This window comes from Triticum aestivum, chromosome 5B, assembly GCF_018294505.1.
Source record: "Triticum aestivum cultivar Chinese Spring chromosome 5B, IWGSC CS RefSeq v2.1, whole genome shotgun sequence".
Classification (NCBI taxonomy): domain Eukaryota; kingdom Viridiplantae; phylum Streptophyta; class Magnoliopsida; order Poales; family Poaceae; genus Triticum; species Triticum aestivum.
This window is the reverse complement of record NC_057807.1, coordinates 345,342,271-345,358,640: the sequence shown is the minus strand read 5'-3', so window position 1 is coordinate 345,358,640 and position 16,370 is coordinate 345,342,271. Positions and strand designations below refer to the sequence as shown.

Here is a 16,370-nt window from a genome sequence, read left to right as displayed (position 1 = left end):
ACAAACTCCGGGAAAAGAATGTCGGGTTCTTGATGCCAGGTACCCTAAGCTGCAACAATACATCATCTACTATAAGTACATGTATCCACTATGCAGAGAACATTTTTATTTGCAAAGAAGAAACCTAAGCCAAGCTCTTGGGACCCTAGAAAACAAACCGAACTATTGATCACTATGAAGCATGAAAGTGATATTCAGAAACTGTGCGACTTGTTCTCAAGAGAGAGTAGTGTATCAAACTTACCAGATAAACAGACCATTAAGACATGATTTTAAAACGTGGACAAGTTTGTGTCCAGATACAACAAGACAAAAGGGCAGCCACGGTGCATGTAGCTCCCGCTTGCGCAGGTTCCGGGGAAGGGTCCGACCACTTTGGGTCTATAGTAAGCAGCCTTTCCCTACATTTCTGTAAGAGGCTGTTTCCAGGACTTGAGGTCACAAGGCAGCAGCTTTACCACTGTGCCAAAGCTCAAGACAACCTGAAATAAAATCCAGAACATATCAAAATTGTAAAGTGAATGGCGCAATTATTGATACAAAACGCGACAAACGAAAAAAGGATTAGTGTGTCATAAAAAGAAAAGCCAGTAGTTTTGCAATGCAAATGTTCGTAGTTCCTCGAGGCTAAAATCAAGCGTCATCCTGAGCTGATGAACAACAGGGGAAGACAAAAACGAGCACTGCAGTACATGGGCACAATACGGAATAAAGCAACAAGAGAAGGAAAAAATCAGAGGAACAAATGAACAAGTACAATGAGACTACCAGGAACAAATGATTATAATTATCTCAGGAAGGAAGTGTATCTGTGTAATATACAGAGAAAATTATAGCCATACAACTTAACTTAAGCATGAGCTTCCGAATGGCAAAATCATTGGTCCCTTCTGACACGAATCCGACGATAAAACCGACATGTTATGTAAATGAACGACAAATGGGATGACAAACAGGCTTCTCAATCTACCTCACAATCTGAGAAAATAAATACATCAAGACATGTCCAATGTTACCAGTGGTCAGATTTACGAAAAGGACTTGTATTGAAGCATAGTTATTTGCATTTTCTCCAACTGTACATGATAATAGGCACATGTCTATCTACTTCCTCCGTCCGGAAATACTTGTCATCAAGATGAATACAAGGGGATGTATCTAGACGTATTTTAGTTCTAGATACATCCCTTTTTATCCATTTTGATGACATGTATTTCCAGATGGAGGGAGTACTATTTTTATACTGCTTAGCTCGAGGACCATGACATCTAGGCACAAAGAGTTGATGCCGTAGCCTAGTTGAGAAGCCACATCTGGAAGGTGTTCAGTTCAAAAGCATGTCAATAGGATTCCCTAAGCTGCAACAATACATCATCTATGTTCATAGTGAAGAAAGGTTGTTGGATGCTGACTGCTTACTTTAAACTGAAACAACAACAGAAACTGCAGAGGTGTCTTTTAGATTATCATAATGGCGACAAAGCTTTGCCATTGACAGTAGGCATGTGATATCTACTGTCATTAAATAGATTTGCAAGCCTAACATCTTTGAGTAAATATATTTGACATTGGTGGCAGGCTAAGATCAAGATCCCATGTAAGAAAGAACAAAGACCAGGATCTTACCTAAAGAACTCTCCATTTTAATGCACACGCAAGGCATAATAGCAAGCTCAAATGAGCACAAGGATACTCCATTTTTATGCAGTATGCACATAACCATGATGAATAGATACTGAAGCCAGACCATAAGGTCCAGTTCTAAATTTACACTTGCAGTATCACATACCAAAATGGATGCAGTTTTTACATGCGAGTAATTAGACTGTTGAAAAAGCAAGGGAATGTCCAAAGGTGTCCCTTTCAGTATGTATGGCTGCTAAATCTAACAGAAAATTCATGAGGTGTCACTGGCAACAGAACCTACATCCACAAAGTAAAACTGCCACCACCGGCAATACTACCGAGCAAAGAAATTCTGTAATTCTAATGAAACCAAGATCTTAAGCCCGGAGAGCCCTTCAAACTGAACCAAAACCAGTAAGCCTGCAAATCAATCAACATCACAAGAGGCAATCTGTTAGCAAATCCATTAGTCTGATATCTATTATATTAGTGTCATTACTTATACAGTAGGTATCAAATTAAGCAGAAGTCAAAATCAGCACAAGTGCACAATAAAAGTCAGCTGCCCATCACCTGCAATATAGAACATATTTCAACCGCCCAACATTGAACATATAAAGGATGAGCCAATACGCCCAACTAGCGCCAGTGGCCACGTCTCCTTCTATTCGCGCTATGAACAGTGCACGCGCGCTAGCCTACCGAGAGCCTCCTCTCCTCCCCAATCTGCCGCCTCCTCTTCTCCTCCTCTCCAATCCGCCGCCTCCTCTTCTCTTCCTCCTCCTCCTCTCCTCCCCAATCCGCCGCCTCCTCCTCTCCTCCCCAATCCGCCGCCTCCTCTTCTCCTCCTCCCCAATCCGTTAGCCCTCACCACCATGAAGCCACAAGGGGGTGAGCAAAAGCGGTAACATAGCCAAGCAACGGTTTGCTAGGAAGGGTGAAAAGGTTAGAGGCTGACATGGCAATTTGGGAGGCTTGATAGACAAGAGATAGGTAGCGCTGCAAAGCGATAGACGAAGCAACTAGCATAGCAATGATAGTAGTGAGATCCAAGGTGATGGTCATCTTGCCTGAAATCCCGCTAGGAGGAAGAACGAGTCCATGAAGAAGACGAACAGACGTAGTCGAACCAAGCGTAGTTGAACGAATCCTCACGATCGCAACAAAATAGGAACTATCAAGAAGAAGCAACACCAGAAACAAACAAACAACATGGTAAACACACAAGCATAAACATGGCATGATGCACAACCAAGTATGATGCATGTCCGATTTAAAGAGCATGGCATGGCAAAGTGCAACAAACAACACTATAAATTAAGTGGAGCTCAATATGCAACGGGTTGCATATTGACGAAACACCACATTCAAGTTACTTAGTTCGCTCTTGTTTATGTACCCAACAATATTAAATGTTATTCAACATGGCAAGGGGTGAAGCATAAGTAGACTAACTATTTAGGCAAGTTTAAATGAGGCCGGAACAATAAACAACAATTCCGGAAATCCTCATATGCAATTTATGAATTTGCTACTGTTCTGCCCTAAAACATATTTTATTGTTGTTAAACAGGGAAATAAAGTCCACCATGTTAAACTAGGCATTTTTCCACCCCATTTACATATAAAGTTTATTTAAAACCAAGCTACGGTTATTTAGTTATGAAATAAATCATTTTAACATGGCATTTTAGCAAATTAATTCAAACAACACATTTAAACAACTTTAACATGGGTGAAAGTTGCAAATTATTAATCTACACAAAATTCTAAGCATTTTACATGTTTAAATCATTTTAATCCGCTGCACCATTTGTGAGTTATTAAATGTATGAACTAGAGGGACTTTTCTGCAAAACTGTAAATCACTGGATAATTAGCAAAACGTCCAGAACAGGAAAAAAAACACATGCGGGCCGAAACTGCAGGCTGGCCCAATAGTGCATAGGGGGCGGGGGCTGCTCACCAGGCCTCATGGGCCGGTCGGTGGAGGAGGCTGAAGCAGGCCGGATTGTGGAGGTGGGCTTGGCGTAGCGCTGGGCCTCCGAGGCAGATCGAAGCGGTGCAGGGCGTGGTCAACGCGCTCGTGGCAGGAACGCAGGAGGCGGTTGCAGTAGGAGGCGAGCAGGGCGGCGGTGACCGGGAGCAGAGCTCCGGCGAGCGGGGCAAATGGGCGGTGAGGTCTTGGGCATGGAGAAGCTCGGATCGACCGGATCCAGGGCGCGGGAAGCCCGTTCCCGGCGGCGGCGGGGCTCGACAGCTTGCGCGGGCTCGGGGCGACGAGGATCTGTTCCAGGACGAAGCAGCGGCGGGCATCCATGGCGGCGGAGGATCTGGGAGAGAGAGGGATTAGAGAGAGGGGAAGCCGAAGAAGAGGATGGGAGGAGGAGGCAAGGTGCTGGCCTGCGGGTCGACGGTGGCGACGAGGCTGACGAAGTCGCGGAGCTTGTGCGCAAGCAGAGGAGGCTTGGACGACGGGACGGCGACGGAGCGCGAGGAAGCAGGGGCTCGCGAGGGAGATGGCTGCTGCTGGCGCTTGGGTTCTGGTTGGAGAAGAGCTTGGGCCAGCTGGGGCCTCGGGCGCGAGCGCTCCCTCTCGGGAGGAACTCCAGTGGTTGCAGAAGAAGGCGGTTGCGAGGACAAAGGACGATGAGGCAGGGCTCGAGTGCTGCTGCCGGCAGCGGAGCTGATGAGGCAGCGACGCGAGGGAGCTCGTGCTCCTGGACGCCGGGAGGCTCGGGCATGAGCAGGGGAGGCTGGGCTTGGAGGCGAAGCGCTTGATCCACTCGGGATCGAGATGCTCAGGCGGCTGCGCAGAAAACCAGGGATCTGGTCGGGGCTGCGGTTGGTGGGGATCGATGGATGGATGGATCGACGAGACTGGGTGGCAGGGGGAGACCAGGTGGCTGCGGGATGGATCCCGAGGGAGAGGAGTGGCGGCGGCGCAAGGGTTAGGGTAGGCTAGGGGCTAGGGTTAGGTCTGATTTGGTTAGGGGTTGCTCTATATATAAGGAAATGAGGGAGTTTGGATCATCCGATCGAAATCCGACGGATGGGAATAAATAGGTAGTGAATCCCAAATACGAAAACGGAGATGTTTTATAGATGTTTGGAGATGATCCGGACCCATTGATAACGACGGAGCGGGTCGGGTTCGGGACAACTTTCGGACGCGCGCTAGGGGTTTGAGTAAAGAGTAGAGGGGGGTCAAATGGTCAGACAAGAGGGAATCGAAAACCCGGTTAGACTCGGATCGGTCAACGAACGCAACGGAGAGAAGCGAGGAGCGGCAACTACGAGCGGATGCAAGTTTTAAGAAAACAATGCCGATGCAATGCGCATGATGCTATGAGATGAGATGGATGACATGAACAAAAAGCAAAACAAAAGACAAAACCCAACCACGAAGGAAATAATATATCACATAGCCGGAAATGGCAAGAGTTGGAGTTACAATTATGGAAAGTAACATCCGGGGTGTTACAAAATGGGATGTTCATTTGGCATCATATACCTGGAATGGAAAAGTTCTCTTGATCCATGCTGACGCAATTTCAATACCTGTTCTAAGAACTTACACTTGCTCCTGGTTGTGCAATACCTCGACTAAACATCTTCCTCTTTTTACCAGGGTGGCTGTGACGAAGAGATTGGCATGTTCCTTTATAGAGGGCACGTGGACAAGGAGACTATTAGAGCCCTCAAACCCCTAAAAATAACTGCTTTTTTTTACAGTTTTCATCAAAAAAAAGCCGTAGACTAGAACCCCTTAACCCTCAAACCCTCAAATTTTTTTAAAGGTCCAACCCTCAAACCCTCTCCTAATCCTCAAAAGTAAGGGTTGGGGAGCAAAACCTACCCCAACCCTCATTTGGCGGTTATCCTCGCGCGGGAGGGAAAAATCCTCCCAACTCCCGCGCCAACGCCCGCAACCGCCGCTGCTAGTCGCCCCGTCGCGGTGACCACCCCGTCGACCTCCCGCGCGCAACGACAACGTCGTTCATGGGAAATATTCCGTTATAAGGGTTGGATTTGAGGGTTCTAATCTTTGCCCCTGTTTTTCAACCCGTAAAAGTGCATAAAAAGATCATTTTTGGACCCATAAAACGCTAGTGAGGGTTTGAGGGTTTGAGGGTTCTACTAGTAATGCTCTTAGGCTCTCCAAGGGAAGAAAACGGGCCTGCGGGACCATGGCGAGCTGATCAAGCTGCGTGTGGTCCCCTATGACCAGCGCTGGCGCACGACGTCAGATGCAAAGGCGCTCTCGGCAATAGCTCTGTACGAGATGGGCGCCAATAGACTGCATAAAGCTTCATCAGTTATACTCATCCTTCGTCTAGGGAACTTGCATGTTCAGCAAGCATGTCCTAAAGACAAATGATATTCTCCTCTCACTTGGATGACACGGATGCTCTAGAACACCCTAAGTCCCAGATTTCCAGCTCTATATCCCAAGGAGATTTTCTGCATCCATGCACATCCAGGGACATGTTCTAGCAGGCTTCTCCAAGAGAATCAAATTTTGTCCCCATAGTAGGAACTACGACAGTGTCAATTTTTTTCTCTGCATAGTTTCTTAGTGTTGCTTCCAAAGCACTCATCCTGTCAGCGCATGGGTGGCGCTCGCTAGATGAACTTCCGAGCATTCTGCATCAATTGGATTGAATTTCTTAGGCCTCATCGTTGAATGCAGTGTTTAATTACATGTGATACACGACTGAATTTGAATATCCGACAGTTCGTCTTAAGATAACGCAAGAATAGGTCATCTGCACATATAATGCTAACTGAAGATTTGGCAAACTGCTGTACCTCTTCCTCCAGCCTGGGGCTTCAGGGGTGTCTTTGCCCGTAGAATGCTCAGATGCTGCTGCGGACAAGGCAATCGCATCGCAATTACCGTTGACCGGAGCGTCTCCCACATCACCAATGCTGGACTCAGCAGGCTCACACTCCATGGATTTGTACGTCTCGTAAGCAACCAAGGGCTGTGCGGCAGCGAGATCTGGCGGTGGAAATCTTTTTCAAGAAGGAACAACAGATCAGCTGCTAGTGTACCTGTCGACAGGAAGAGAAACTGGTAGCGGAAAAGTGTACCTGTCGACGGGATCTGACAAAAACTCGACTTCAACACCTCCGGCGGCCGACATCTGCATCGCCATGAGCTCCTGCTCTGTAGGCGGCTATGGGAGAAGGAAGATATATTTCTTTTACTGGTCAGCGACGCCGAGACGACCATGGGCCCAAACATGGGTACCCATTTACTTTTCAGAGTTAGGCACCCAAGTACCCTTTCGGAGGATGCCGTCTCAGTAGCGGAAGTTGACGGCGACATTCGGTTATGGGCCCCTCCGACATTCATGTTCCAACGGAACAACACGAAGCTCAGCCGCCACTTTCGGGTTAGTTTGGACGGTGGAGCACCTGTACTCGACGTCAATGCACACCATAGCAGTAAATACGCTGTGCTATGCGTCATGGAGTCGTTCGTCCAGCTAGCGGGAGCGCACGAGCTCGTCCACACCGTCGCCGTTATCCTTAAAAGCTCCCTTCTTTTCTTTTGTCAGCAGTACGTGTTGGGAGACCAGCTGATGAACAGAAAGCATTCCACCCAGGATGCACATACTTTATATGGTTCGGCTCATAATATAGCTGAAATTCGTTGTCTCAATAGTGCTTTGGCAGATGAAGTACAACCAAATGACCCTCGCTCGTGCCCACCTCGACCCTGCATCGACCTCCGCCAGTCCGCTCTGGCGGAAGCAGGACCAGCCACCGTGCGGCTCTGCGCCTTGGGCGACCGCGGCCGCTGCCCCTATGCTCACTGCTACTACCGACGGCAAGGAGAAACCTACAGAAATATATATCTTGTTTTAGAAAAATCAACAAGACATGCATAAAAGACCAAAATCTGTAAACTGTGCATGAATATGTATGTACAAATTAAGGACACAATCTCACATTCCTCAAGCAATCCATTTACATCAGCGTCAAAATAACCAAGATGGATGCTCACACTTGCAACTCACGTGTTACTCATAAGCCACCTTGGTCTCTTATGCAAGGGACAGTGACGCTGATGGGAGAGACAAAGAGTCGTTACTAAGAAGCGACCTAGCCTGTAGCATGGAATACTTGTAAACGATACTGCCATTTTCCAACGAATAAAAGCATTTGCTGATAAAAAAGCGCAGGAAAAAGAGGAACAACAAAGGATTATGAAACCACCTCAACCCATAGACCTGCCCAGGTGGCTCACCTCAACAAACTCCGGGAAAAGAATGTCGGGTTCTTGATGCCAGGTACCCTAAGCTGCAACAATACATCATCTACTATAAGTACATGTATCCACTATGCAGAGAACATTTTTATTTGCAAAGAAGAAACCTAAGCCAAGCTCTTGGGACCCTGGAAAACAAACCGAACTATTGATCACTATGAAGCATGAAAGTGATATTCAGAAACTGTGCGACTTGTTCTCAAGAGAGAGTAGTGTATCAAACTTACCAGATAAACAGACCATTAAGACATGATTTTAAAACGTGGACAAGTTTGTGTCCAGATACAACAAGACAAAAGGGCAGCCACGGTGCATGTAGCTCCCGCTTGCGCAGGTTCCGGGGAAGGGTCCGACCACTTTGGGTCTATAGTAAGCAGCCTTTCCCTACATTTCTGTAAGAGGCTGTTTCCAGGACTTGAGGTCACAAGGCAGCAGCTTTACCACTGTGCCAAAGCTCAAGACAACCTGAAATAAAATCCAGAACATATCAAAATTGTAAAGTGAATGGCGCAATTATTGATACAAAACGCGACAAACGAAAAAAGGATTAGTGTGTCATAAAAAGAAAAGCCAGTAGTTTTGCAATGCAAATGTTCGTAGTTCCTCGAGGCTAAAATCAAGCGTCATCCTGAGCTGATGAACAACAGGGGAAGACAAAAACGAGCACTGCAGTACATGGGCACAATACGGAATAAAGCAACAAGAGAAGGAAAAAATCAGAGGAACAAATGAACAAGTACAATGAGACTACCAGGAACAAATGATTATAATTATCTCAGGAAGGAAGTGTATCTGTGTAATATACAGAGAAAATTATAGCCATACAACTTAACTTAAGCATGAGCTTCCGAATGGCAAAATCATTGGTCCCTTCTGACACGAATCCGACGATAAAACCGACATGTTATGTAAATGAACGACAAATGGGATGACAAACAGGCTTCTCAATCTACCTCACAATCTGAGAAAATAAATACATCAAGACATGTCCAATGTTACCAGTGGTCAGATTTACGAAAAGGACTTGTATTGAAGCATAGTTATTTGCATTTTCTCCAACTGTACATGATAATAGGCACATGTCTATCTACTTCCTCCGTCCGGAAATACTTGTCATCAAGATGAATACAAGGGGATGTATCTAGACGTATTTTAGTTCTAGATACATCCCTTTTTATCCATTTTGATGACATGTATTTCCAGATGGAGGGAGTACTATTTTTATACTGCTTAGCTCGAGGACCATGACATCTAGGCACAAAGAGTTGATGCCGTAGCCTAGTTGAGAAGCCACATCTGGAAGGTGTTCAGTTCAAAAGCATGTCAATAGGATTCCCTAAGCTGCAACAATACATCATCTATGTTCATAGTGAAGAAAGGTTGTTGGATGCTGACTGCTTACTTTAAACTGAAACAACAACAGAAACTGCAGAGGTGTCTTTTAGATTATCATAATGGCGACAAAGCTTTGCCATTGACAGTAGGCATGTGATATCTACTGTCATTAAATAGATTAGCAAGCCTAACATCTTTGAGTAAATATATTTGACATTGGTGGCAGGCTAAGATCAAGATCCCATGTAAGAAAGAACAAAGACCAGGATCTTACCTAAAGAACTCTCCATTTTAATGCACACGCAAGGCATAATAGCAAGCTCAAATGAGCACAAGGATACTCCATTTTTATGCAGTATGCACATAACCATGATGAATAGATACTGAAGCCAGACCATAAGGTCCAGTTCTAAATTTACACTTGCAGTATCACATACCAAAATGGATGCAGTTTTTACATGCGAGTAATTAGACTGTTGAAAAAGCAAGGGAATGTCCAAAGGTGTCCCTTTCAGTATGTATGGCTGCTAAATCTAACAGAAAATTCATGAGGTGTCACTGGCAACAGAACCTACATCCACAAAGTAAAACTGCCACCACCGGCAATACTACCGAGCAAAGAAATTCTGTAATTCTAATGAAACCAAGATCTTAAGCCCGGAGAGCCCTTCAAACTGAACCAAAACCAGTAAGCCTGCAAATCAATCAACATCACAAGAGGCAATCTGTTAGCAAATCTATTAGTCTGATATCTATTATATTAGTGTCATTACTTATACAGTAGGTATCAAATTAAGCAGAAGTCAAAATCAGAACAAGTGCACAATAAAAGTCAGCAGCCCATCACCTGCAATATAGAACATATTTCAACCGCCCAACATTGAACATATAAAGGATGAGCCAATACGCCCAACTAGCGCCAGTGGCCACGTCTCCTTCTATTCGCGCTATGAACAGTGCACGCGCGCTAGCCTACCGAGAGCCTCCTCTCCTCCCCAATCTGCCGCCTCCTCTTCTCCTCCTCTCCAATCCGCCGCCTCCTCTTCTCTTCCTCCTCCTCCTCTCCTCCCCAATCCGCCGCCTCCTCTTCTCCTCCTCCCCAATCCGTTAGCCCTCACCACCATGAAGCCACAAGGGGGGGAGGGGACTGCGCCACCACAGGGGGGAGGGGACTGCGCCGCCGCTGGAAGAAAATAGGAAGAGGAGGTGGTGCGGGGGAGACCAGCGGCAGCGACGGCGCATCGACGTACTCGACCACGAAGCGAGCCAGAGCGCGGGCTGCTGTGAGCGTTGCGTCGCCTAGGATCCACCATGGAGCAGGTGCTCTTCTCCTCCCCAATCCGCGAGGAGGCCGGCGTTGGGGGAAGGAGCAGCCATGGCGTGGAGGAGGCGACCGGAGATGGATGGATCTGGCCGGCACAGATTGCCTGCACTGCCTTCTTTTTGGGCTGCAACGGTGGACGTTTTCTCACCTTGTGCTCTCTGTCCGGCGATCTTCGTCAGCTTGCTCGTCCTTGCTGTCCTCACTACATCGGTATGTCTGCCTCTTCTACGTCATTAGTGCCAAGGTTCACACCTTTCTCACATCAGTTGTCATTTGGACAGCTCCTTTTCAATCTTGATGAACTACAAATAATTTTATTTATTTGGATATGCTAGATGGTTGATGACAAGCAGGAATTGTGATTTTGCCGATATACATATCTACAACATGAGTTGCCATGAAAGGTATCTTTTCATCCAGCTCATTTACTTGTTTGGTTTTTATCAGGTGATGAAGTTGACAGACCTCTTATTTTATTGAGATGTATGGTTATGCCTAGAGTTGCAGTTTCAACATTACAATCAACATTAAAATGCACAGGCACTGGACCAATGGCACTTGCTTGGTTCAGAATTTTATATCAACAATACTTGCTTGGTCCTTGACTAGACATGAGTTGCTTTCTCTTTTGTGGTGACTGCCAAAGAACAAATCTCTTTGTTTCTACAAATATGTGATGCTTTCTATAGCAGGCAAGATGTCTGAGGAAATGCACAAAAGGGAATAGGATGTGAGTGCGTACTAATGTTATTATATTCTGTATCAACTATGTTCGCTCGTATGACCTATGAATTGTATCTACTATATTGAGATAGAGAGTGCTTATTCTATACCCCAGCTTGCTAGATGGTAATGTTCAGAACCTGTTTTGGGACTCAAGGGCATGTGAGCAAGGGGAGCATTCTGTGAGTAAGAACCCTATCATAGATGGATAATTTATGATTATGGCATCTTTTGTCTTGACAGTCGACCATTTTATTTGTAGAGATATTTGCTCCTCACGGTATTCTTCGGTTTCTACAGAATTTACAAGACATAATAGAGCATGCTCTTTCCTTTTCTGCCTATGACATATGCTTTTAGATTTGGAGGTGGGCTGTTAAAGTAGCTATACACTGACCTCACACGTAAGCGATGCTAAGGATCTTCTCAGATGCTCATTACTAAACTGATGGCTGAAGTCTGACGAAATCTATACAAAGTGTAGGTGTAATGAATTAGTTCAGTAATGCCTTTAGCAGCCATACCTTTTTCTTCCATCAGTTCATCTTTATAATGTATTGTTTATAACATGTCAATCAAAGCCTAATCTTGAAATTTCCCCATTTCCCAATTTGATAGGGGTAGCTTGTCTGTTGTACCGCTGAAGCTTATTGGAAACATACTAACTGTCCAACAGTAACGAACTTCAGGCTCGTGAATGGTAAGACATGAAAAACTCATGAACAAGTAATTCATTATATATTTAGATTGATCGTTGAAAGGTTTTTTGGGATCCATTGATGTTTATTATAAGCTTAGATTTCAGGCTGTTCGCCGCCGCTGAAGAAAATAGGAAAAGGAGGTGGCGTGGGGGAGACCAGCGGCAGCGACGGCGCATCGACGTGCTCGACGAGGCGAGCCAGAGCGCGGGCTGCTGTGAGTGCTGCGTCGCCTGGGAGCCACCGTTGAGCAGGTGCTCTTCTCCTCCCCAATCCGTGAGCCGTCACCACCAAGAAGCAACGGGGGGACTGCACCGCCGCTTACCTCCACCCGCCACAGTTTGTTTTTCTCTCGTCCCCTGCTGCTACTTCCTCGTTGCTCTCAAATGAGTCTGTTAGAGTATGTAATGGGCCTGGGCTGGCGGTATAGCCCGTTAGTCTTAGGGTTAATTAGAGATAAGGGTCGCTTGCTGCAAGGCTTGATGGCTTCTTCAATCATCGTCAACAGCACGGTCCAGGGTGAGACTTTTCTCTCCGGACAGATCTTCGTGTTCGGCGGCTTTGCACTGCGGGTCAATTCGCTTGGCCAACTGGAGCAGATCGATAGCAACGCCCCTGGCCACCAGGTTAGGTTCGGAAACCTGAACTACACGACCGACATCCATGGAGACTTGATCTTCAACGAGTCCGGGCCTGCGCCAGGAGCGTCGGACAATCACGATGAGCGCGGCCTAGACCTGCTGTCGGATAATGCTCGGGATATCACCCCTGCAGTGGCCCCGGACCTAAATCTGGAGCAGACTGCATTGCCCAAGGACGGGTGGATGGACCCTGCCCCGTGGGCCGCACACTCATCGGCGGTAGAGCCGAACACAGGCCTCACCCCTAAAGAAGCCTGTGACGCCGGACCCCCGGACTCGTATCCGGCTGTAGGTTCCAGTCCGCGCGCTCTCGAGCCCGCCGAGCCTGGTTGGGCTCCGGTAATGGAGTTCACCTCTACGGATATCTTCCAGCACTCGCCCCTTGGCGACGTGCTGAACTCATTAAAGTCTCTCTCTCTGTCAGGAGACTCATGGCCGAACTATGTCTGGCTCGAGTGGGAAGCAGGCGACGAAGGAATTCGTTGCCCACCCACCACCCACTTCATTGCCATGGTCGATGATTTAACCGACGTGCTTGACTTCGACTCCAAAGACATCGACGGTATGGACGACGATGCAGGGGAAGAACAGGAACCACCGCTCACGGGGTGGTGGACAACCACCTCCTCATATGATATATATATGGTGGACACTCCGAAGGAAACCAATGGCGATGAGGCAACGGAGGATAACCCCTCAGGGAAGAAAGCAAAGCATGGGCATCGCCGGCGCCGCTCCAAGCCCCGCCATAGCAATACTAACACAGGAGATGAAAACAACCCGGATGGTGCCGAAGTGGAATACAACCCTGATCAGCCTGCCTTCGAGCAGGCCGAGCAGGAGACGGGCAGGCCAGCCCAGACGAACAAACGACTGACGGATATCCGGAGGAGGACGACTACATGCCCCATCCAAAGACGAGGTTAGCCTCGGCGACGACGAGTTCAGTGTGCCTGAGGACCCCGCAGAGCAGGAGCGCTTTAAGCGCCGGCTCATGGCCACTGCGAGGAGCCTGAAAAGGAAGTAGCAGCAGCTCCAAGTGATCAAGACCTGCTCACAGATAGATGGACTGAAGTCCTGGCAGCCGAGGAATACGGACTCGAGCGCCACATGGCTGACCGACCACCTCGTGGCCGGGATAAAACGGCATATCAGCCCGAATACCAGCTCGCACCCCCACGCCAATACACTATGGCCCGGGGCAATATGCAAGACCTGCAAAATATACTAGAAAACAAAGCAGGACAGCCAAGATCGATCTACGGATCGCGGGGGCGCGCCCCAACACGCGACGATGACCGTCACGCCGGATACACTATCAACAAGTCCGGCCGGCCCGAATACAGCCACCCAGACTCATTCAAACTGCGCAGCCACATAGCCCGGCACAGAGGCGCCGCACACCCCCTCTGTTTCACTGATGAAGTGATGGATCATGAATTCCCAGAAGGGTTCAAACCCGTAAACATCAAATCATACGATGGCACAACAGACCCCGCAGTATGGATCGAAGATTTCCTTCTCCACTTTCACATGGCCCGCGGAGACGATCTACATGCCATCAAATATCTTCCCCTTAAACTCAAAGGGCATGCCCGACATTGGCTAAATAGTCTGCCGGCAAATTCCATTGGCAGTTGGGAAAACCTGGAAGACGCGTTCCTCGACAACTTCCAGGCACATATGTGCGACCACCGGACGCCGATGACTTGAGCCACATTACTCAACAACCCGGAGAGCCAGCCAGGAAATTCTGGACTCGGTTCCTAACTAAAAAGAACCAAATAGCCGATTGTCCAGACGCTGAAGCCCTGGCGGCCTTTAAGCGTAATATCCGTGACGAGTGGCTCGCCCGACACCTCGGCCAGGAAAAATCCAAGTCCATGGCAGCACTCACGACACTAATGACCCGCTTTTGCGTGGGCGAGGACAACTGGTTGGCTCGCAGTAGCACCACGCCACATTCCGGCACCTCGGATGTCCGTGACAATAACGGCAAGCCACGGCGCAACAGACATAAGCGACAGAACAACGACGACAACACTGAAGACACGGCAGTCAACGCCGGATTCAGCGGATCCAAATCCGGTCAGCGGAAAAAGCCGTTCAAAAGAAACAATCAGGGACCGTCTAGTCTGGACCGCATACTCGAACGCGCGTGCCAAATTTACGGCACCCCGGATAAGCCAGCCAACCACACTAACAGAGATTGCTGGGTGTTCAAACAGGCCGGTAAAATAAACACCGAAAACAAGGACAAGGGGCTGCACAACGACGATGACGAGGAGCCCCGGCATCCGAACACGGGAGGACAGAAGAAATTTCCTCCACAGGTGAAAACGGTCAACATGATCTACGCCACCCACATTCCCAAACGGGAACAGAAGCAAGCACTACGAGACGTCTATGCGATGGAGCTAGTCGCCCCAAAATTCAACCCATGGTCAGCCTGTCCGATCACCTTTGATCATAGGGATCACCCTGCCAGCATCCGTCACGGTGGTTCAGCCGCATTGGTCCTAGACCCAATCATTGACGAATTCCACCTCACGCGAGTCCTTATGGACGACGACAACAGCCTGAACCTGCTTTATCAGGACACAGTGCGCAAAATGGGCATCGACCCTTCAAGGATCAAGCCCACCAAAACCACCTTCAAAGGTGTAATTCCAGGAGTAGAGGCCCGTTGCACGGGCTCTATAACATTGGAAGTGGTCTTCGGATCTCCGGATAACTTCCGAAGCGAAGAGTAATCTTCGATATCATCCCTTTCCGTAGCGGTTACCACACACTGCTTGGACGAACCGCATTCGCTAGATTCAACGCGGTACCACATTATGAATACCTCAAGCTCAAGATGCCAGAACCACGCGGGGTCATAACAGTCAACGGAAACATGGACCGCTCTCTCCGTATAGAAGAGCATACTGCAGCCCTCATGGCGGAAGTACAATGTGGCCTCCTCCGACAAACCACCAATCCAGCGACGACAACCTTGAACACCGTCAAGCGAGTCCGGAGCACCCCGTAACAGGATCACCAGGCACGCCAAGAGCGCGACTAGCAGTCCGGCCTCCGCTCAAGCCCCATCAAAGCAGCATTCGTGCCACGCGTACACAATTACGCACTCAAAATACCATGGGCATAGGCGGAGGCGCAACAATGACTTAGTCAACAATGCGGTATAACCGCAACATACCTTCATAACCCTCCCTTTTTATCTTTCAGGACACTGCTTTAGGGCAGCCTCTTCAGAAGAGCTGGATTGTCGGACTTACACAGGAGAGAAAACCAAGGAGGCAACAGGCTTTGCGCACAAAAGGAAATACCCAGGTGGAATCTGTTCACGATCATTATACCTGTTTTATATACCTACATGCAGCCTGCCCTTGGATAGGACATGTTAAATAGTCCTATTTACTTCTGCTTAAACACACCCATTGTAAACATACGCTTAAACGTATTATTCATCAATGGGAGATAATATATAGCGTCAGCTTATTATTCCTATTTGTGCATTTTTCTTACAAATGTTTATTTAATATTGCATCCATACACCTTGGTACGATCAGTTTGCCAGGGGCTTCTTATGGCGCCCCATAACATGGCAAAACAAGTCCGAACACTTTCAACAGTGCGGCACCCCAAACTTATAGCACTATATGCATCAGCTCCGAATCACATCTTGGGTCAATAGTTGGGTTTGCCCGGCTCCCTTGTTTTGGTACCTTACATTCCGTTAT

The 16,370-nt window shown here is 47.7% G+C and overlaps 1 long non-coding RNA gene across 2 annotated transcripts; it reads left to right on the top strand.

The window, feature by feature from the left end:
* The first annotated feature begins 10,178 nt into the window (after positions 1 to 10,178).
* On the top strand, positions 10,179 to 15,961 carry LOC123116097 (uncharacterized). Of its 2 annotated transcripts, none has more exons than XR_006456930.1 (5): positions 10,179 to 10,775; positions 10,901 to 11,768; positions 11,907 to 11,988; positions 12,087 to 12,325; positions 15,856 to 15,961. It is a non-coding gene; the product is annotated as an uncharacterized lncRNA (long non-coding RNA). The 2 variants fall into 2 exon arrangements; XR_006456931.1 differs by lacking the exon at positions 15,856 to 15,961 and having other exon boundaries at positions 10,901 to 11,295; positions 11,404 to 11,768; positions 12,087 to 12,815.
* Positions 15,962 to 16,370: the final 409 nt, after the last annotated feature.